Source organism: Aegilops tauschii, chromosome 3 (assembly GCF_002575655.3).
Source record: "Aegilops tauschii subsp. strangulata cultivar AL8/78 chromosome 3, Aet v6.0, whole genome shotgun sequence".
Taxonomy (NCBI): domain Eukaryota; kingdom Viridiplantae; phylum Streptophyta; class Magnoliopsida; order Poales; family Poaceae; genus Aegilops; species Aegilops tauschii.
Window position 1 is genome coordinate 401,179,506 of NC_053037.3, and position 6,955 is coordinate 401,186,460.

Below are 6,955 nucleotides of genomic sequence, written 5' to 3' on the forward strand. Positions count from 1 at the left end.
CGACTGCCTTCAACGGCCCACGATGGCTCCAACAGCCGGGCGAGGGGCCTCCCCCGCGGGGGCGGTCACGAGGGCCCTAGCAGCCACGGCCAAGGGGGAAAGCGCGTCGTGGCCTGCCGCGCCCGCATGTTCGCTCGAGTGACTCGGCGCGCGAGTTCATCGTATGGTTGGAGGGCCCTCCAAGCACCTGGCTTCTGCTTCCAGGCTCCTTCGCGGAGGAGCTGCCGGCGGTGGGACCCGTCGGGCTGCGGCTGCAGCCCGACGGCTGCTACAACGGGTCTTCATGGGTGGAGGACGAGGTCAACTCCATCGGTCATGTGTTCCTGACCCGCAGATGGCAGTCGTTCGCCCGCGCCCGTGGTGTGAAGGGGAGGCGCACCCTCCATGTAACATCCCAAATTTTCAATTTGGAACGTTATACATAGGTCATCATATGCATATCATATTTTATTTGCATTTTGGTTTTGTGATCCTAAAAATCCTAAGCAACTCAAGGACCCACTGAGAGAGTTGGGGATTTATTTTCTTTTCATATTTGAATTTTCTCGAATATTGAAAAGAGGATCATTTTGGTTTTAATTATTTTTCTCTCCAAATAATATTTCCAATATTAAAAATATATGAGAGGAGATAATATGACTTCTCCAAAATAAAAGAAATATTGGAGGAAAAAATATTTAAAATCAAATAAATAATTTTATTTGGATTTTATTGCTATTTTATTTGAATTAGAAAAAAAATATGCATGTTTGAAAATTGCATTTTTAGGCCAAGTAAATGTTCACTTAGTTCTAAATATTATATTTAGACGGTGAAAATTGTTTTTGGCATTTTTAGAAAAAAAATTTATTTCTTTAGGATTTTTCTTTCGGCGGAATTATTTTAAAAAAATTCCTGGACCGCACTGGGCCAAAGGACCAGCCGGCCCTGCGCGCCGTCGCCCTCCCGCACCGACTCGGGACCACAGTCCTGAGCCGCCGCGCCGCCGCCGCCGTGTCCGAGCGGGACACCCGCTCCGGTGCCCCCTCCCGCAAGCATCACCCCCCGACCTCCTATATAATGCCCCGCCCCGCCGCCTTCTCCCCTCGTCCCGCTCGCCGCCCGCACCTCGCCGCCTGCGCCGCCCGCCTCCGCAGCCGCCGCAACCCGCCGCCGCAAGCCCGCCGCCCCCGCGCGCTGCTGCCGCCGCCACCGCCCCGCGCCAACGCCACCGCCTCACCGAGCCACTCCGGAGCCGCCGCCGCCGCCGTCGCCATTGACCCCGAGCCGCCGCCGGTTTTTTCTGTCCGTTCCGTTTTTTAAGAAACCTTAGATTTGGTTTTTTAGATCGGTTCGGTTCGGTTCGTTTTATTCGGTTTTGTTATTTAGCGAGCGTTCGTTCATTTTTAACGACCGCGTTCGCCCGTTTGCCTCTGTTAGCGGATGTTCTCCGATAGATTTTTCTTTTTCTGTTTATTTTCGGCCAGGGTCCTATCCGCGATTATTTTTATCGCAAATTAGCCCCTGATCTTCAAACCCTCGTAACTTTTAAACCGTTTGTCCAAATCCAGTGAAACCAATGCCAAAATCTTCGTCTCGAGCACCTCTTGCTGTTTAATCAACTTGAACAAGGTTTTGACAATTTAAAATTTGGTTTCAAGCAGATTTGAATTTGAAGTTCTTTTAACCGTAGTTTCAGTTCCGTAGCTCCGATTCAATTGATTCTTTTTGCAAATCAAATCCCTTCAGTTGAACTTTCAGATTTGATCTTCTTATTTGAGTTTTACCCTTGCATCTTCGCTTGAGTGCTTATGTATGCTATTGTTTGTTTGCGATAGAATTTCCGGAGTGCAAAGCGTGCTACTACGAGTCTCTAGGATTTGCGGATCGTCCGCAAGGCAAGTAACACATTGATCATACTCTTTCCATACCCAGTTTTTATGCATTAGTTACAACCCTCAAACACTGCATGATTAGGATGTGATTAATTTGTGGGTATTGGGAAGTAGATGATGAGGTAGAACCTATTGCCCTTTTTATTATCAAACCCTTGGGAGTTACTTCTACGCTATGCTTATAATGACATGCTATGCTCGTAGACGTGGATTGGGTTTGAGTGTATTCCATGACACATGTGAGATTGTTAATTAATGGTTAACTTAAGGTGGCTACTTAAACACACAACTGGGTGGATTGGTTGCGGGCACTTGGGGATATACCAGTGCTGTCCATTTGGTTCGCCACCCAGGCTCAAAGGGATCATAAGATTATTCATGCTAGAAACTTCCGTGTGCAGCCACAAGCTATTATGGGCTCTAGCATAGTTGAGTATGTTGCATGACCTCTTTCAGTGGTGGGCTAGCAGATGTAGGGGAAAGTAGGTGTAACTGTCCACCCAGAGTAAAGAGTTAATGCTTCTGAAAAACTGTGTCTCGGTCATCCATTTCTCAAACACCATGTAGTGCGAGAAATCCAACGGAGGAGATCGAGTCTTGTGGGGAAAAGTGTGCAAACCTCTGCAGAGTGTACAAACTAATCATGGTTAGCCGTGTCCCCGGTTATGGACATCTTGAGTATCTGGTTCTTGGATTATCATGTTGATCTCATCACTCTAAATTAATTTGTTGGGTTGTTAATTACTTTTTAATTGGGATTGAGATGGGGATTTACCTTCTCAATGTTTCAACTACCATGATAGTTAAACAAAATATAGTCCTTTGTAGTAGGGAAAAATTGGCTTTTCGCAAAACCTTATAACCATAGAGCCTCCACCAGCCATATATGCATGTAGTGATAGCATTTATCTGTTCATTGCTCTACTGTGTTATATTGCCAGCATATTCCATGTGCTGACCCGTTTTCGGGCTGCAGCATATCATGTTGCAGACCTTTCAGACGAAGAGTAAGGTGCGCTAGGTCGTTGTCGTGCACTCAGCTATGCCGTTGGAGTTGATGGACTCACTTTATCTTCCAAGCCTTCCGCTGTTATCTTATTTAGATGGCCTTAAGCCATATTAAGTGTAATAAGTTCTCTTTTGAGACACTCGATGTAATAAGTGTGTGATTGAACTCTGTTATAAATCCTTCAAGTACTGTGTGTGTCAGCATTACCGATCCAGGGATGACACTTACACACAGAGATTTGACCGTCTGAGGTCGGATCGCTACAAGATGGTATCAGAGCACACGCTGATTGTAGGACACGACCACTAAGTTAAGCCATAGGTCACTCTTCTCTACTCATTTCTGACTCCTCTCCATTTTCCACACTTTAGGATGGCGGATTCAAGGAACAAGTTTGCGCAACCGGATGAAGACACACCCTTTGGACGACACTTGAAGGAAGTCACTAGGTATCTGAACATCGGAATACCAAGCTTCACCGGGACCTACACCGCCACTTTACCAGAAGAGGAGCGTTGGATGATTCACGTTCAAGTTCCAGGAAGGACATCCACGCCAGTCACTGAGCCCATAGAGTTTTCCTTTGATGCACCAACCTGGAGTCTAGGTAAGAGCATGGCAGCCCACATCGCCATGGGACGCATCGGCGAAGTTTATCACAAGGATCTTAAGGACACTATCTACCAAATATGTGGGCGCCGAGATGAGCAATGGGAGATGATCAGCACCAGGAGGGACAGGTCCATTGCAGCTTTCATGCAGGAGTTAAACCAGCACATTCGTCGCCAGGAGAACCAGATGTGCGCAAGCATGATAGAGCTAAAGAAGGTGATGACCACGAACATGGAGCTAGAAGAGGAACTCAAGTCTACACGCGACGGATACGAGGAGGAAATCACAATACTAGTGGAGAAGAATGACGACCTGACAAGGAAGCTAGGAGTATTCATGGGAGACCCCGCGCCACGAGGAGATGACGACCATCCCGAGGACTACATCATCATCGACGACACTGACTCCGACCCCGACAGTAGTGATGATGATTACGAAGACGAAGCTGGAGCAGATATCATGGAGTCTTCCACCGATCAAAATTTCTAGTAGAGCACCATATTATTAGTAGTATTCCCCCATGTATATAGTAGTAGTCCGAGCACTTTTGTACGATAGTTAGATCAATTGTATGCCCTTGCTTGAATTGATTTGGTATGATATGAATGTGTTTGTCTCATGTGCATATGGGTAGTGCTTTCTCATTAGACCTCATTCTATTCTAATCTCTCCCCTCTAAACCCATCAGATGCCTCCGAGACGTGACCCCGGATTTGTCTTCCCACCGAAGATCACCCAGTTGATCCAACAGCAGAATACCTTGATACAAGAACTAGTCCAGAACCAAGGCAACAACAACAACAACAACAACAACAACCCACCGCCACCACCTCCAGTTGACAACTTAGCCCGTTTTCTGAGGTTGCAGCCGCCGGTGTTTTCTAGTAGCACCGAGCCAATAGTTGCTGGTGACTGGCTAAGCAGGATTGGAAGAGAGTTGACCACCGCAGGTTGCATAGATGCTGAGAAGGTGCGTTTTGCCGCACATCAATTGGATGGACCCGCAGCCTCATGGTGGGAGAATTACACAACCACTTTCCCTATAGCCAATATCACTTGGGATCAGTTTCAGCAAGCATTCCGCACTGCACATGTCTCAACTAGAGCTATGAGCATGAAGAAGCGTCAGTTTCGCAACTTACGCCAGGGAAACCGTACTGTGGGGCAGTACGTGGATGAGTTTAGCAAGTTAGCTCGCTATGCCCCAGATGATGTGGCCACAGATGCCGCGAAGCAGGAGAAGTTTATGGAAGGGCTAAATGATGAGATGAGTATGCAGTTGATGGTCGCGACATTCGCTAACTACCAGGAGTTGGTAGACAAGGCTCTAATGATTAAAGGGAAGCAGCAGCAGATTGAGAGCCGCAAGAGGAAGTATGGACAAGGGAAGTACAATTCAGGAGCTCAGCAGAAGCCTCGTTTTAGCCCGAACTCGGGAGGATATTCCCATAACCATGGAGGCCATACCCACAATGGAGGAAGTTCGCATAACCATAGTGGCCCCAAGAATGGAAATGGGAACGAAGCAGGCAGTAGTTAGAACCACTCTAACCCAGCCACACCCGCCAAGAAGGACCAAAGTCACATTACTTGTTTCAAGTGCGGGAAGACTGGACACTACGCCAATGAGTGCCCTGAACCAAAGAATGGAAATGGAAATGGAAGCTCTGGGAAGAAGCCCAACCCTTTCAACAGGGGACAAGTGAACCACGTGAACATGGAGGAGGTTGAAGAGCAGCTAGATGCAGTTATCGGTAAGTTTTTGGTTAAGTCATTTACTGCAATCGTTCTTTTTGATACTGGTGCATCGCATTCATATATTTCAAGAGGATTTTAGGATAAGCATAAGTTGCCCACCAAAGTTCTTAGGACCCCTATGTTAGTAAGCTCACTAGGAGCGGAGTATATGGCCAGCCAAGGATGTTTTCAGATGCCATTAACCATAGGTAGGCATGTTTTCCCCTCAAACTTGATAATTTTGGAGTCACAAGGATTGGATGTGATACTAGGAATGGATTGGCTACCGATGTATGGGGGAAACATCGATTGCGCCAGTAAGTCAACTCTGCTCACCACACCGGAGGGAAAAAGGATCAAGTATGTATCCAGGCATGCGCCAAGGAGGACTCAAGTAAATTCTCTCTCAGGAGTTGTTCAGGAGGAAGTGCCTGTAGTGAAGGATTACCCAGATGTATTCCCAGAGGAGCCACCAGGCATGCCACCGGATCGAGACATTGAGTTTTTGATAGAGCTGTTGCTAGGCACCAGACCAATATCGAAGAGACCATACCGGATGCCCGCAAATGATCTGGAGGAGATTAAGAAGCACATCAAGGAGTTATTGGAGAAAGGCTACATATGACAAAGTTCGTCACCATGGGGAGCCCCAGTGCTCTTGGTTGAGAAGAAGGATGGATCATTGAGAATGGTTGTTGATTATCGTGCATTGAATGAAGTGACGATCAAGGACAAGTACCCACTGCCGATGATCAATGATTTGTTTGACCAGCTGCAAGGAGCTGAAGTATTCTCCAAGATCGATCTGCGATCAGGATACCACCAGCTGAAGATCCGAGAACAGGATATACCTAAGATAGCCTTCACCACAAGGTATGGGCTATATGAGTACACGGTTATGTCATTTGGATTGACTAACGCCCCTGCCTATTTCATGATTATGATGAATAAGGTGTTCATGGAGTTCTTGGATAAGTTTATCGTGGTGTTCATTGATGATATCTTGGTATACTCGAAGAATGAAGAGGAGCACAAGGAGCATTTGCGTTTAGTTCTCGAGAAGCTCAGGGAACATCAGTTGTATGCCAAGTTCAGCAAATGTGAGTTTTGGTTGAAGGAAGTTGGATTCCTTGGACATGTTATATCAAGAGAAGGTATAGCAGTAGACCCCACCAAGGTTCAGTCAGTCACCGAGTGGTTGGCACCCACCTCAGTTGGAGAAATCCGCAGGTTTCTTGGACTCGCAGGATACTATCAGAGGTTCATGGAGAATTTCTGCAAGATTAGAAAGCCTATGACGGAGTTGTTGAAGAAGGACACCAAGTTCAAATGGGCAGATGAATGTGAGGCAAGTTTTCAGGAGCTGAAGAAACGTTTGGTTATAGCCCCAGTGCTGATTCTGCCGGATATACGCAAGGATTTCCAAGTGTATTGCGACGCATCTCGCTTAGGACTTGGAGGTGTACTTATGCAGGACGGAAGAGTTGTTTCATATGCCTCATGTCAGCTTTGACCGCATGAGTTGAATTATGCCACGCATGATTTTGGAGTTAGCAGCTGTAGTGCATGCGCTCAAGACCTGGAGGCATTTTCTTATTGGAAACCGTTGTGATGTGTACACGGATCATAAGAGTTTGAAGTATATTTTCACACAGAAGGAACTGAATCTCAGGCAGAGGAGATGGTTGGAACTTATAAAGGATTATGATATGAAGTTGCATTA